The following is a 16,817-nucleotide window of genomic DNA, read 5'->3' on the forward strand; positions in this document are numbered from 1 at the left end:
AGAGTTTGGGGCCTGATTCTTATTTATGCTAACATGTTCTTTACACTTCCAGAGCGCTGTAAATCTTATCCTTTATGTCTCAATTTAGATCACGCCCTATGGAGGAACATTCACAAACCGAATATGTTATTGTTATTAGGAATTTGGTTTAAAATTGCTCTTCCTCAACTGGTTTTTTTTAATCACCCAAAGATGTTTAGATTGAGATTTAACCATCAAAATGCAGATGAGTAGATCAGCCTGTCACCTATAAGGTAAGAAAAAAGAGCACTGAAAGCAAATAAAAAATGAAGATATGAGCATAGTAGAATTTTTGTTTGTTTTTTTCCAACTGCCATTGCAGTTTGGGTTCCTTGAGTGCTGTTCTCTATATCTTCACACTGCAGAACATATAGGCTGGATTAACCAAAAGCTGCCCACACAAGAGAACACCTGTGTAATAACACATAGCACCCGTTTTGGCTATTCACTTCTCTCCTTGCCCACAGTCACCCTCATCGGCCTATTTCTGGCATCTTTTAGAAGGAGATCACAGCCTCCTAGTTGCACAAGACCTTGCACCCGAACAATTATCTCTACCCTTCTCTCCACAAGGTTAGAATTTAGTTTATCTTTCCAACCCACCCATCAGTAACTATTCTACTAATAGTTCTGGGACCCCAGCCAGGTAGTGTTAAATGCAAAGATTTTTTTTGGAAGCAGGTGAGAAATAGAGAGAAAAATCATAAGATGATCACTACAGAACAAAGTCACCTAAACAAATACACCTGGAAGCATCACTAGAGTGACCCTAAGATTTATTATAGGATACTAAAATATTTTCTACAGAATGGTAAAAAAGTACTTTTTTTCTCTCCCAAGTTAAAGCTGTCTGCCTCTGTCTACCATATCAGCTTAATCATATGTACAGAGGGTTTTCTACAAGTATCCTGTTGGCTTCTACAGGCCATTCCCCTAATTATAAATTACGTTCATCTTAACAGGGAACAGGGACAATATCATGTCATTTATGTGCCCAGTTGCAACTAACCAACACAGCTCAAATCTCAAATATGGAGTATCCAATATGTGCAGCAAACAGGTTACAATTAATCCACAGCATTAAAAAATAAACCTCAAAAATTGGTTGATTAAATTTGAATAATAAGTAAATTCAAGGAAATCATGATCTGCCTCTGGACATTCCATGTGCGGAAAGAGAGGGTAAAACTCTCAATAAATTATTTGCTATTAATGATTTACTTAGCTCTAGTCAGCATTAGCCAATGCCCCTATACAGCAGGACAGGCTCCTAACCACTAGTAATGAAAGACTGAATTGATTATTATTATTATTATTATTATTATTTTGCAAGGAGAGAAGTATTTGTTAATTCTAGTGGCCTGGTCAGATTCTAACTTGAGTAGCTCTATTAGGTCTAGCTACCGAACTATGCAGTTTCAGTTGGATAAGGAGTTCAGCACTCTCTGCCCTAAAACTGTGCAATGTTGTTGTACACTATTAAAGCATTTGTCGCACTTCATCTCATAGGTGGATGCATTTCAGTGATGGATAAAGTGGTTCCTGTGCACAGTTTGTAATTCAGCTTGTTGGAAATGTGCTTTCCTAAGAAAAGTACTGTATAAATGCAGAGCACTCACACCTATTATTCATCTTTTAATACACATTTCAATAATATTTGGAGTAACATGATAACAATAATTAAAGGTGATAGGATAAATTTTGACATGTTTATAAGGCCAATTACAAACACCTCTTTAAAAACCAAGTTTTGATCCCAAGCACAAACAGCCAATAAACACTCTGATCATAAAGATGATGATACCTTTAACAGAGACACCTGTTAATGCTTTAGATACAGTTATAAGGGCTCTGGTTCTATGCCCAGCTCAGAACTCCAGGAGAATCAGTCTAGGGGAACATAGAACTGGACTCAAAATGTGGATCCCTCCAGGGGTTGTACCTATCTATCTAGTGTTTCCTTCAAAAATGGCTTGAGGCTTTTAAGAGCTGAGACAATCCCTATAATGTCAATTACCCTGGGGTCAAAGGCAGAACATACAATTGATTCTTGTGGTGCAAGACCAGAGATGCAGTTCACTAACGTGACTCTAGGCTGTACAACCAACCGCCCTCCTTTTTTTTTAGGGCTAAATATTCCCCCCTCTGGTCCCTTGCACAATCAACAAACACCCACAGCAACAACACAAGCCGAGCCCCTCAGACAGGTTTGATTTTGGGTGACCTGCCAGTGCCATGGGTAAATTTGCCACGAGCTCCTCTTGCCGTGACGCTGCTCTTCCGTCACGTGCTCCCCCCTCCCCTCCATCCCCCCCCAGACATACCTTATGCCACCAGCTGCTCTGCTCCTGGAGGCATCCACCTTTTGCTCACTAGCAAACCACAAACACATCGTAGCATTTTCCAAGGGAGGGGGAGCCCACCAGTTTGAATGCAGTTCTGAATTTAAAAAGAGGATGGAGAGAAAATGAGCTAGTAGCAGGTGGCTGGGAGAAAATCAGTGGGAAAGGGGAAGAAGGGGAAGAAATGGGGACAGGCGCAAGGGAACGGAATGGAAATGCTGCCTCGCTGAGCTCTCTCCTGCAGCAGGTGAAGAGGGGAGCTTTCTTGGCCAGGAGAACTGTAAAAGCTGGATCCCGCCGACTTCAGTCTGTATCCAGTGTAATGAGAATACTGCAAGCAGCCTAGGGGGGTTAGACACAGATCTGTCAAAATGTGTGTGAAGGTAATGGAGACTATGTCTCCACATTCCCTAGACTGCCTGGAAAATCTCAACCAAGGGTTGATCAGCTAAAACCACGTGCAGTGGGATCGTGCACATCTGCCGGGCAGTTCCACTGCCAAATGTCAATGTCCTGGCATGGAATTTAGCTGGATCTAGAAAGATCAAGATGTCAGAGATGGCTTGTTGTGGCTTTCCCGAAACGTGATGTATTGAAGCAGGTCAATCTGATGTCAAAGAATGGTTACAATTGCTTTCTGTCCTAGACAGTACACGTTTGGGAATCTAGCTGGAAAAAACAAACAAACAAAAAAAAACAGGCAAGACCCTGAAAGATATAGATTCAGATCTGGAGTTTTCAAGTGCTCCTGTGTCAGGATGCACCAGCAGACAGATTTCCGTAGGGGACTAGGAGCAGCTACACTTGATGTCTGTTTCTGCAGCAGAATTCAGAGGTTTATGTCCAAAACTGACCAGTTGCTGGTTATGGTTTTTGTTGTTGTTGTTTTCGTTTCTGTTCTGCTCTTGCACTGAGATGTGTACGAGCCCGGGGTTTTCTGGTCACGTAGGACCAACAGCACGTGCTAACTATTTTGTAGGTACCGTTTGGTGGGTTGGGGGCAATGGAACCAGCAGGCTCCAGGTTTCTTTGTTGTGCAGTTACCGTGGGATGGAGCAGCCGCACTTCTCTGTTTTGTTGGTAGGACTGAGGGGAAGGAGGGGATTGAAAAATAACCTAATTGGATGCAGTCAAGTGTCAGGTGTATATTTTTGTGCTGCTCCTGCAGGGTCTGGAGATTCTGCTCTATTAGGAGCTGCTTTATTTTTTCTTCTATTTACATATTACAATTTGGGGTTGGGTTTAAAATTTGGAAGCATCCAGGTACCGAATACGTGTTTTTTCTAGTGCTATTGGGCCAGGGGACTCCAGGGTCCAGATTTTTCCAGGGAAGGATAGATTTATGGTTCGGAGTCAGAAACTGCGGCGATCCAGGTGGACCCAGGTGCCGGATCAGTGTTTTTTTGGGGGGCACTCACGTGCCAGGATGTAGTGGGGTGTAGAACATTTTGGTGCAGTCGGAGCAGCTACGCTTGGCTCGCTGGTCCTGCCATGAAATCTGAGGGATGAGGGCTAAGCATTGAACGGATCCAGTGACAATCCAAGCGCCAGAACTGTGTTTTGGTGGCGCTCGTCTGCTCTAATTCCCCAGGGTCCAGACATTTCTGGCGCTGTAGGAGCAGTTACCCCGGCTCTCTGTTCGGGCGTTAGAATTGGTGGCCTCGGGGTCACAATGGGAGTGGCTCCCGCAGGTGCCAGATCCAGGTTTTCGCAGAGCTAGTGCTCCGGGGTGGATTTTTTTTTTTTTTGGCGCAATAGCATCAGCTAGACTCGTTCTCTGGTTTGTCTGAGGGCACAGTGCCGGGGGGGAGGCGGGGGGCCACACGTCGGTAAGACCCAGTGCGATCCAGCTTTTTCCTTTCCCCCTTCCTGTCGTCTCCAAGGTGTGAGACAAGAGGCTGCCCTAGCTGCTGGAGGAAACGAGGGAGAACTTGGCTTCCTCGCGGACTGACTAGGGACCAGGCTGCTGCCTCTCCATCTCTCTTTACTCGCCCCTGGGGAAGCGCTTCCTGCGGCTCACCCCCCCAACCCCGCCCCACCCAGAGGGGCAATCCAGCCGCAGCACCCCCGAGCACCAGGAGGGCCAGACAGAGCGAGAAGGAAGAAGGAGCGGATTGGCGTGTGTGTATTTTTTTTTTTTAAAGCCGTTCCTGCTTATCCCTCCCGATGGCATTTTCCAGAAACTGCAGAAGCAGGGGGCTGCAGCCCAGACCAGCCGGAGAGGGGACTGGGTGGTGGTGGTGGCTGAGATAATCAGTCGCTGCACCCTGCCTGGGTGTGTGAGTGTGTGTGATGGGGCGCGTGCAGCGTGTGTCAGTCTCCCTCCCTCCCGCTGGCGCTCCGGAGTGCATCTGGGCGTAGATCTCTTTATTTTTTGGAGGAGGAGCGGGGGAGGGGGAGTAGCGGCGGGGGGGGGGGGGGGGTTCGCAGCCCCTACCCGCTCGCCGCTGAATTCGGGGCCCGGGAGTGGCGGGGAGAAAGAGGCGAGGCACCAGACGATGCTGGGGGCTGCTGCCCCTTCTCTCCCGCCGGCGCCCTGACTGCGCTCGGCACCCGCCCGGGCGGTGGGCAGAGCCGCGGCGAGCGATGCCGGGGAAGTTTGGGAAGAATTAGAGGGAAATGGGTGGCCCTGGCCCTGCCGCGGCTTGTCCTTGCCAGGCTCATCCCGGAGCGGATTACAAATGAGAGGCATGGACCGCACGCCACGGACCGCGGGGACCTGAGCATGTAGAGACCGAAGCCGCCTCTCTTCGGTGAGTCTCCCGCTGTGTGGGGCTTGGGGGGGGGGGGAGGGGGGAGGCTCTAGTAAAAAGGCAGCCAGAAGGGGAGCAACAGATTGTAGGGACCGGCGGTCGCCTCTGGGCAAGACCGTCAGGAGAAGGGCTGTGATTTGGGTGCCTGGCAGGAGAGAAAGAGAAAGCCAGGGAGGCAGAGCCGCAGTTTGAAAAGACCGATTTGCCAGCCCCAGCCCCACCGAGCTTTTGACAGCAGCCTCCATCAGGCGCCAGCGCTCTGTTCAAACACGCCTCAGCCCTCCCGTGCCCCCCGTCGGATTTCCTCCAGGAGATGTTTGGCCTCAACTCTAGGAGGTCAGTGGGAAAGGGAGAAAAATATTTTTTATATATAATCTCTGCTTGCCCGTGATAGTCTGGCGAAAGCCTTTTAGGGTAGAATGGCCGGGGCTGCCTGCTTCCCCCTTCTTTATACGCCTCCTAGAGCTGGGTGGTTCAAAACCAGCTTTTACGACCCCTTTGATCGCCTTGTTTCATTCCCTGAAATTATATCCCCGGCTTTTACATGTTTATGGCATCTCCTCTTCATATGTGCTAGGATACTGTAAATTAAGCACGTGTCACATTAGAAGGAAGCTGCTAGTTGCTTCAGGGATTTCTCCCCCTCCTTCCATGCAGACAGAAAATACAGTGAATCACAGTTACAATGGGCTGCATTTATTTATTTGGTTGGTTATTTATGTATTTTTTGTACAGGGAAGTTCATTACTGCAGAAGTGGCCAAGTTGCCAGCTGGTCGGATTAGAGTACAAAACAGGAGGACATCAAAACTTATAATAAAGTCCAGACTAGCTGGCTTCATTGCAAAAGTTTATGGTGATGCAGACTCTAAATCTAATGGACCATGTTTCATTTTAGCTGTCCATGCAGTAGATATTACATATATATGTCCATGTGCTAAATTATAATATATATAATGAATTTTATAACAGCCACCTGTGTGTTCATGTGATTTTACTTTAGATATTATGTACACATATACATTTATTTTCACCTTATTAGGTGGGCCATTTCTGTGACACATTTGTGAGTCATATCAGTGATCCACAGCTTTTGAAACAAGAACTGCTAATAGTGATGTCATAGGAGGATGTTCTTTGCCATACCTTCAGAAATAAAATTCCACTATGAACCTCAAACTACATAAATTACAAACTGTCAAATGCCTAACAATCTGTCAGATTCCCAGCACAACAAAAACAAAAACCAACCCTCCAATCTCTGTTTCTCAAGAACTCACAGGACTTAATTTGTTTGATTTCATTCTATTTGCTATTTAGCTGTGTCTTTTGTGAATGGACATTGTGACTGTCTGTTATTATTAGTGATGTTGATAATATCATTTTCGCTCATGGCTATGCATAGGATTCGGTATAATTATTCCATAAATTTCTACACACTTTTGAGTTATCCATTTCAATGATTTTATATGAAGTCCTACATTTTCACAGCTGCCTCAAAGGGTGTTTGGACTTTTAATCCACTTGATCACCTTCTCTCAACTTTTCCATTGTGTTCTTCAAATATTTTGTCTGAGAATCTTCCTGTTGGACAAATCATAAAAAGAAACAGGTTTTGTATTAGGTGGAACACTTTGTAACAAATGCTCTTATGTAATGCAAGGTCCTGTACAGTGTGCAAAATGAAAGAGAGTGGAAGATTTTTGGAAGAACAGTTGGTCATGTGGCTAAGGTAGGGGAAGAGAGGGGAAGGAGTCAGGAGTTTCTATTTCCAGATGTGTCACCGACTTCCTGTGTGACCTTTATCAAGTCATTCATACTCTCTGTGGCTTGTTTTCCATCTCTGTAAAATAGGGATAATCATGCTGAGCTACTTCACAGGACCGTTGTGAAGCTACATTTTTGTTTGCGAGACACTTTTCAGTTCTGGGAAGGAAGATGCTACATCAGTGCACATGATTATTATTCCAAAAGTGCTTTTTAGGAACTAAAGGGAAACTCAGATTGTTAGCTTATTAAGAATGTGTAGCCAAATGTCTTTTAATACAGTTGACAAATAGAATGGCCTACCTTCCTGAATATTAAACCCTAGTAGGAACTATCGGGCATTATTTCTGAGGAAGAAAACAACACAACCAGGGACCAAGATACATGTATATATGTACACTTCATGTACATGTTTACACCCATCTTCCCTAAGTAGAACTGCTGGATAAATATCAGCTGAAGCAAATTCGGGTCATTTCCATTTCAGACCATCTAGCTTATAAATGTTTTTGAATGTATCTATATTCTGGAGAATGCACAAGTCTCTTGGCATTAACTAGACTCCTTGTGAGCCTCTTAGACTCCCCTTTCTACCATGCTATGGTTTGTCATTTCATTTGTTTTTTTTTTAATATTGAACTTTAGCGAGCAGAGATCAATAAGCTATCAGCTCAATGCAAGCCTTGATAGACAATAACTATCTTTATTAAACTAACTTTAATTTGAGATATTGTTGCCAGGCACATTTTTAGTGAAAAAAACTGAAATGGGCCCAGGTGTTCGCTTTCTTCAAACCGTGAAAAGGACCTAGATGGGAAATGGCTTGAATGCGAAGTACCCTACAATTGGCTTTGATTTGAGTTGTAAACACAGAGAACAGTCATAAAATCCCTTAAAATTTTGTTACTTTCTCAGGAGAGCATTTTTTTTTATCGTATATCTCTTGTCTCCCTTTCTCTTCAGTATATTTCATTTACAATCTAAAACTATTCATCTTTTGGATTATTTATCGGATATTTAAAATGTATCGTTAGTTTCTTGACCTTCTTCCCTTGTTTTAAATTAGATGTTCAAACTAGTTTCTGCACAGGATTGGCATCTCAGAGATAATGGATAACACAAAACTCTTTGATTATTTCACTTCTTGCAAAGATTTATTTTTCGGGCAATCATAAAAAAATCGTCAGATGATCAGTACTGAGGTCTCCTGATTAGGTGGATTTTTTTTTTAGTAGGCAAAATTATGGTATTGTCATCTCACTGAATTATGGGTCTCATCCACAATATGTTTGCTCTGGATTCTCAAGGTTACAGGTCTTGATAACTTATCCCGGAAGAGGAAGTTTACTAAAAACAATGTGCAAATAATTATTCCTCATAATAGACTGAATCGTTGATAACCACCACCCAAGTGTAGCTAAAAGGAGGCTGATACTGTTGGGATTATTCTTTTAAGTACAGTAGCATCATTTGCACAATGTGAGTCAAACTCTGCTCACAGTTACACTGGTGTAAAACTGGAGGGACTCCTTTGATTTATAGGGTTACTCCAGATGAAAACCAGGGTAACTGAAACAAAAGGCCATATTATGCTGTTGATTTTTAAATAACTCTCCCCATTAATATCAATCAGGCATTCTGAAAGCAAGATATGGGCCAGAATTTAGCCCATTGTTGGCATATTCACAGCAATATAATACTCTCTTATGGATGCCTCACTTCAGAATTCACTGTAATGTGCTAGTGGGGAAAGGCTGTTGAATGACTCAGATGAATGTAGCTCAGAGTAAACAAACATGCAAAGCATTTCTGGCTAAAGAGAGAAAGGGAGAACATGAAAGAGCAGACAAGCTAAGTTGAAGGATAAGACGTTTGTCAGCAAGTCTCATCAAATTTAGCAGAATCAAGCCACCCAAAGATGCAGGGTCAGATTTCCTATTACCTTTCACCTTCTTCAGTGATGAGCAGCTGTGCAAAGTGGCTGCAAAATAAAAGTAAAATGCTACTAAATCAGAATTGTCCACTCACTTATGCTGGTGGGGAAGTACTCTCATATTGCCTGGGTGTAGATAAATTCATAAGGACCCAGACCCCTTCTACTGTCATAGTCTGGGGGACAAGGGGACAAGAAGGTGACTTTAAGCCACCTTTGTGCTTCCTTAATTTGATGCTAAGCTGGTTCCTGGCACAAATTAGAGCTACCTGTAGGCTATTTTAATTAGTGCTGGCTACCAAGGGCTCTCATGGGGTTCCCCAGCAACCACAGATCACTGTGATATAAGGGCACCCTGACCATATCCCCTTTCAAGTGAACACACCCAAATGCACTTGACTGATTAGGGTCAAGATTTAAGACATGGGACAATCGAGCCCCCTGTGTCTAACTGAGTTCTTTGTTTCAGAGTAGCAGCCGTGTTAGTCGGTATCCGCAAAAAGAACAGGAGTACTTGTGGCACCTTAGAGACTAACAAATTTATCTGAGCATAAGCTTTCGCTGTAGCCCACGGAAGCTTATGCTCAAATCAATTTGTCAGTCTCTAAGGTGCCACAAGTCCTCCTGTTCTTTCTGAGTTCTTTGTAAGGCTATGGGAGAAGCATTATCCATTTTCAGCAGTGATAAGGCCAGCTCTCTGAGCCTTCAGTCTCATGCTTCAGGATCCAGGGTGAGTACCACTGTTGGTTAAGGGAATAATGTAGTGGCAATCAGGGATTAAACTGTGGGTGTGGGGAGTGCACAGGGCCCCCTCCGTTGGCTTGCATGAACTTCCCTTTCTGCTTGGTGCATGGAGAGCTCCTGCTCCTATTTCAATCTACTTAGACCACTAGTGCCAATGTGCTGAAGAGATGGTGTGGGGAGGTGTTGTAGGGTTTGCTCCATATTAAAATGTGGTGATTTAGGGATGCAGAATGCTGCAGGGAAAGCAATGAAGAGTCTTCACACAGAGGCTGTCACGAGCAATAGGCATAATGTTTCTGTTGGCATTTTGTATGACAGGATGAGAGGTTGTGTGAGAATGAGATGAGCTGGAGTTGGGAGACACCAGTGTAGTTCTGTATGTGTTGTAGTAATGTATAGGCCTCAACCCAGGGTTTTCTTTTTATGCCTTTCCTCAGTGCAAATCAACTTTTGCTTTGTATTGACAACATCAGGCATGGAGAGAGAGACCCACTCATGCAATACATTTGGACAGAAAAGATTCCAGAGGCAAATCTTCATTACTAACAATTATGGGTGTCTCTGTAGCTGACTCACTAGGACAGTAAGGCTGTTAGAGATTTAGTATTTTTGTTCTCAGTGCAATCTTTTGGCTTAAGTGTTTGAAAACAGTTCTCCAAATGGTCAAATATGATTTTCACTGGGTCTCCCATCTCATTCTCTCTCTCTCTCTCTCTCACACACACACACATTTGCCAACACAAAACAATTCTCTTTCTCTGCAGTAAAATAAAGGAAATAATCCACAGCTAGTGAAATAATATTTGTTGAATACTTTATTTGTTGAATTATTCATTAAATGAGGGGAATATTTAACCAGCTGCAATAGTAAATCATGGGTTAACCATGGAAGATGCAACAAGGTAATTCCATTAAGTGTTCCTAGTAAAACTCCATAAACATTAAGTATGGAATGATTTGTGATCTCACTAGAAACTTGAAGTAGAATTATGAACATGTCTGCTTTTCGTGGATGGGTTAGTCATCCTGTTATTGATTTCCTGTGTCCACCTTCATCTTCTTCAACGTTCTTTGTGATCCTTCAGGGTGAAAAACCCTTATGTGTTCATAAGATATAAGTGCTCATTATTATGGGTAGAGTTTAGTATTTCAAAGCGCTTTCATCACTTCCAACCTCACTTAGGTCTGGTGACTTTGTTCATTTCTGTTATTATTAATAAGAATGTATACTGCAGTAGTGCTGGAGCCCCCAACTAGGGAGCAATCCCTATCATGCTAAGGTGTGGTTGCTGTATTTTTTGGTGCAGTGGGTGAAATAATTCTAATTCCTCCTTCAGTTGTTCTGAGCTTTCCAGTTTGCCTTTGCTCTGCATTATGAAGGGGAGGCGCCATTCTCTCACTTGGCCTCTAGCTGCAATTAATTCTGGTGATTAGAATGTATGATGGAATATTAGAACATTTTCAATCAATGAAATTCTCAGCAATGCAACACATTTCCTGATGGAAACAAGAGAATAGTGCTTAGATACCACAGTGACATGTGCCTTAGATAGATGGATTGTTAGAATGACAGTTCCTCATCATACTGTCTTCAGCCAGCTCATTGCCTTGAAAGATCAAGCTAGGTGCAAGAACACTGTCACTTTAATGAAACTGTCCTATCTGCAACAAGAATTCTTTGCTCCGTTTGGTAACGAGTACTGTGCAGGTGCCCAATTCATCTACTGTGGGCCCAATCCTGCAAAGATTAGTTATTCACATGACTAATCTTTACTCAGCAGAGCAGCCCCAGTAGGACTTTCCCTGTAAGGATTGTTCACGTGAATAAGGGATCGCAGCATCGGGCCCTGGCAGAAGATGAGATTTGAAAATATATGTAGCTAGAGACAGGAAGGCTACTCTGAACAGGAGAAGCAGCTGAGGAGACGAATCGCACACCAGAAGAGGAGAGATTACATTGAGGGGGGAAAAAAGAGGACCATGCTAGTCTAGCAGAGAGGGAAAAGATGCATGGGTTTGACTAGGGCAAGTCCATGAAGTGTTTTAAAGCCAGGGATGCAATTCTAGGCCCAGATAAGGTCCTTCCATGTAAAACCTGCAGGCAAAGGTTGGTGGAGTGTGGGTTGGAAAGAGCAGGCTAATTTTCCATGAAAATCTTCTCAGTGAGAACTATCACATGACCTCTGGGAACACAAAGATTGCCCTCTCTAGAGGAAAAAACCACAGGGTCCATACTCAAACCTTGTGGATCCAGGCAGATCTGAGGGTATCTGTGGAAGGCCAGGGCCACCCATCTAGAGGCTCTGTGTTTCCACATCTGCTCTGGCTCCAAGCACCTTGATCCCTGACAGTGCTACATTGGAGGCTTCAGGATCCAGGGAAAACATAGTCCAACCCGAGACTTTATTGTCTTTCTGGGGAATCTCTGTGTGGTTGGAGGAGGGACGGAAATGATGTACATTTCCCCAACACCAATATGGTCCACTCACACCTTCTCCTGGTCCACCCAGTATCCACTCCTCCCCCTGCATCAACCTTGGATCCCACATTTGTGCTGTGCATGGGGAGATCGGCACACAGAGACTCCCCTCTGTGTGTGGATGTATGGGGAGCAATCTGAGCCATTGTTAGGAGGATGTTCCTTAGATTAGAAAGGATTTAAGGTTACTCAAAGTTGGGGTCTAAAAAAACGGTATGTAATACAGTGTGAAACCATTGTTTAAAAGCTCTAATAGATATTTTAAAATCTGTTGAAATCTGTATTTTGCAGAGTGGTAAGGTGCGTGTTCTTTCTGGGGGGCGCTTCTAGTGGTCCTGAGGTCACACTAAGTTACAAACAATATCTCTGTAGCTATATTTGTTCTTATCTGTATGAATAATGTGCAGGGATCTGCGTGTGTGTGTGTGTGTGTGTATAGACATGCACAGTGTGATGGTTTGATTCAGAATCTATGACAAGGAATGGGAGGTCCGGTATGTTACAACTGTCAAAAGCTTCACTTTCACATTTTTCACCTGTTGTTTTCCAGTGGGGTCTCTCTGTAACCTAATCAAACAGTCTGATTAGCTGGTGAGTAGATGCACCTCCTGTCAAAGATATTGGTATAAGTATAGGCAGTTGGCAAGCCACCACATTATCTATACGCACAAAGTCTGATTAGTGCAGGCACCCCCTGGCAGAAATAAACAAATCACTGTCTGTGAAATCACTATGAACCCATGGCTGACTGAAACGATTTTGGAAAATAGCTTCCATGCTGCCACACAAGAGTGATTTGGCTGTGAGTAATTCAGCTGAGGTGAGAGAAGGGAAGTGGCATTATTTACAGGTCTTTTGGCTCTCTATGCAAGGCCCCCTGTCAAACTGCCAGACAAAAATAGTTTCCCTGCGGTGGCCATATGTCTGCTGTATAGGTCAGTAGGACGTGAAAAAAAATTATCTGGAGGCCATTTGTGCCCTTCCAGAGGCCTGTCCTCATGCAGGAGTCAAGTAATTTCTCTGATGAATATTGTATTCTGTAGCTGTAGAGTATTAACACCACATTCCGGGAAATTATTTTGGTTGTTTTGCAAAGGAATTTAATACTCATGAAAGGGCCCGACTGAGAATCCCTGAGACTGAAGTATTGAATGTATCGAAAGAGCTAGTGTATTGCAGGTAGCATATTCCTGGTTTTATATACGGCTTCATCAATGTGCCTGAGCCGGAGGGATCCCTTCTACAGTTGAGATGTTAGCTGTTTATCATAGCCAATTGGTGTTCATGTCACGCTCCCCATCAGTACCCGAGGAAGTTAATGATTCAACTAGCGGATGAATCTTGGTCACAAGCCACCTGAGGCATGTTACGCATACGCTATAAAGAAGTGTTAATTCCTGCCAGTTAATCCTTTTTGTGCTGTGGACTCTTGTCCACTAGGAACTGGACTGAGACCACCAACTTGTTTTATGCCAGTCGCCCAACAGCCACACACTCAGGCTGAGAGTCTGAATTCATTCAGGTTTATAAAATGCTTTGAAATCTTCAAATGTCTAAATGAGTGTCATTATTTTTATAGAGTTGTTCATAGCATGGGCCAAATTCTGTGCATTCTGGACCAAATACAGGATTGACTTTCACACAGGTAACTACATGGATGTTGACAGGGTTGCAGTGTGGATAAGTCAGCACCCTGTTTTCCCCTCGCTCTACATCTGGGACCCTGTGGTCCTCAACGGCGAGAGATTCAGTGATACAGCAGCACAAATTGACGTTTTATCATGTCCCTGAAAAAATATGTCCTGGAACTTTGATATGGAGAGTTCACACATGATGCGTAATGCTAAGCCAACACAACGCAAGGCAGCCGCAATTAGTGCGACCTTTCAGGAATATCAATAGACATTCATTAAAAAGCTACATAATGGCGCCACCAAGGCAACACATGTTGCAACAATATGGCAAAACTGTTGTCTTAGGAAATAAATAAAACAACAAATACATAATTAATGAAAGCCATTCGCTTTTTCTGCTGCTGATGGGAACTTGACAAAGTCGCAGTGCACACAAATCAGAGGAGAAAAATAGTGCAATTAGTGGTACAAATCATCAGTGGCAATGACAGCTGCAAAAGTCTTTAGCTTGCACCTGGGAATCATCAATCTGATTGGCTTGGGATGTACATAGGTAGTTTGCAAAAAGTATCCCATTGTTCTTATTTTTAATCTTTAGCTCTTATGGGTATGTCCACTCAGCAACCAAAGACCTGCAGCAGTGAGTCGCAGAGCCCGGGTCAACTGACTCTGCGACTGTGGGGCTAAAATTCCTGCTAGGAACATGTTCAAAAAGTCTTCACCCACTGGGAGCCAGCCATTTTCTATGCTCATGGTGGACAAAATGTCACATGAGCAGTCCCAGGTTTGCAAGGGTAGACTCCAGGCTTGCAAAACTTCTTGAGCACTTCTTGGATCTACACACTCAAATTGCAATGAGGTTGACTTTCTGAATATAGTGCAGCAATTATCAGGGACCAGGAAGATACAGGACCACCTTGCTCAGCTCTAGATGAGCTGGGGAGAGGAGGAAAAATTGACATTAACCAATGTGGGGAAGGATAAGGAGGGAATCATGGCTTCTTGTGTTACTGCAGCTCCTCCAGACAGATGGGGGAAGAGGAGCTGAGCAGATCTTGTTCACGGCAGGGAGGGATGATAGCATCAGACTGGAAATATCTGCTATAAATTATTTTATGGTCTATTCATGTATCTGAAAAATCAGCAACAATTCAGTTAGTCTGTCTGGCAAATTAATGGTGACTTTGGGCAGGACAGCGTGATTTCCTCTGTCTTTCCTGAGACTACAAAAAGAAAAGGAGTACTTGTGGCACCTTAGAGACTAACAAATTTATCTGAGCCTGAGAAGAGGTGCTCTGGCAGCAGAAAGCCCGAGATGGACGGGCCTGTTCCAAAATGTGCAGAAATAATTCACCACAATAATCAGTGGCCTTTGCTGGGTATGAATGTGCTTTTCTGGATGTTAAATGTCCCTTTGCTACTACATCTGAAGATGGGACTGGAAGCAAAGATTCCTACCCCCACCCCAGGCCCCTGCTCTCATTTGTCCTCTTCTAGCTGGATGACCCATTTTTTGGAGTTTTCATGGCAAGACAGCTCTGTGGGAGTCACAGCAGCTGCATGGTTGTTAAGAGTGTGTTCTAATTGTAATTTGTATCTTCTTGTTCTTTTTCAAAGGCAGCATTAGAAAACTGCTTTACACACAAATGACACAGAGCTAGGCAGATTTACACCAGTGGAGCTAGGCAGATTTGCACCGACGTCTGTTTGACAAAAGAGCTGTATTTCCTGCATCTGAGTCAGACTCGTTAGAGCTTTGTATCCTATCGGTCCCTGTGTCTTCAGATCAGAGCTAGAAATATGGGGCTCAGTCCTCAGATGCACTGAATGGGAAGCAAATGTGGCTCTAAGCTTTCTATCCTCTGCTATTGATCCTGGGTCTGGCAAAGGGTCAAACTGCCAAAGAAATCCTCAGCAGCCATGTAGGCAGATTTAAGATCCCTTGGTATTGTACTGATGGCACAAATGAACCTTGGGCCCAGTCCAAAGCCCATTGAAGTCAATGGAAAAAACTTCCATTCACTTCAGTGAGTATTGAATCATGTCTTAAACAAGGGTGAGGATCTGGCCCCAGGCATAGAACATTCCTTCATCTTAAATGTCCTTCTTACTAATGTCTCAATGACTCATTTTCACTTTGTTTAGGCTTGAGTAGCTAGCGATGTCACAAACATAGTGGTGCCAAGTATTCAGAGTGTCTTTGTGGGATACGGTGGCACCTTAAAGACTAACAGATTTATTTGGGCATAAGCTTTCGTGGGCTAGAACCCACTTCATTGGATGCATGGAGTGAAAATGACAGATGCAGGCATTATTATAGTGACACATGAAGAGAAGGAAGTTACCTCACAAGTTGAGAACCAGGGCAGTGCTATTGTAATTGCTCCAATTTCAGCACCCTAGCTCCAGTTTGAACTCTTCTTTGTCCCTCTTACAATAGCCAAGTGAAGAGGTGGAGACAAAGATCCTCTTCAACCCCCACGTCTTTCTAACAGGATCCCCAACCATGATGCAGACCCATGCAGGACAGGGCTTGGTAATTTTCTGCACCAGCAGCTATGTGGCCAGAAATATATATTGTCATGTCTTTCTATCTTCAGAGCAGACGAGAAGCATCTCTCAGTGATCCCAGAACTGTGTGCGCATGTGCAGAGCAGGAGCAGAGGATGTGTAAGCAACAGCATCTCTGTAAGCAGCCTTCTTTCTCTTCCAGGATGACATCCTGAGAGATTGTTCAAGTTCACCCCAGCACAGTTCGTGCATATTTATAGGCTGCAGGATAAAAGTGAGTGGAGACTGTGTGTGGATTTGCACTCTGGCTGACCAAGGGGGGAAAGAATAAAGTAGTCAGTTCAGACACTGTCAGGGACCCACAGCACCTGCAGGTCCAGCAATCCTGCTGCACAGACCTTGTCATGCCAATGCTCTTTTATAGTCTTTTTTAAATGGTTATTTCATTTAGTGCTGAGGAAAGGTGTTGGTTTGGCAGACCTCGAGACTGAATTCTACTATTTACCCACAGAATAGGTACAGCCAGAGCAGGATTCCCCTTTCCCTCCACAGTGCCAATGTCCTTCAGCTCTGAAGGTCTCCACTCATAGGCTTGGGAAGGTAATTCAGTCTCCACGCCCCATTCAGTCCTTGG

At 43.9% G+C, this 16,817-nt stretch overlaps 1 protein-coding gene across 6 annotated transcripts in view; it reads left to right on the top strand.

The window, feature by feature from the left end:
• Window positions 1-2,496: 2,496 nt before the first annotated feature.
• The window catches only part of TRPC5 (transient receptor potential cation channel subfamily C member 5), a 139,688-nt gene continuing 125,367 nt past the window's right edge, over window positions 2,497-16,817 (top strand). Inside the window, exon 1 of one of the 6 annotated variants that reach the window (XM_073361164.1) lies at window positions 2,497-2,610. The gene's annotated coding sequence lies outside the window, so the exon portion shown is untranslated. The other 5 variants (XM_073361165.1, XM_073361167.1, XM_073361166.1 and 2 more) reach the window with 5 other exon arrangements.

This window comes from Lepidochelys kempii, chromosome 9, assembly GCF_965140265.1.
Source record: "Lepidochelys kempii isolate rLepKem1 chromosome 9, rLepKem1.hap2, whole genome shotgun sequence".
Classification (NCBI taxonomy): Eukaryota; Metazoa; Chordata; order Testudines; family Cheloniidae; genus Lepidochelys; species Lepidochelys kempii.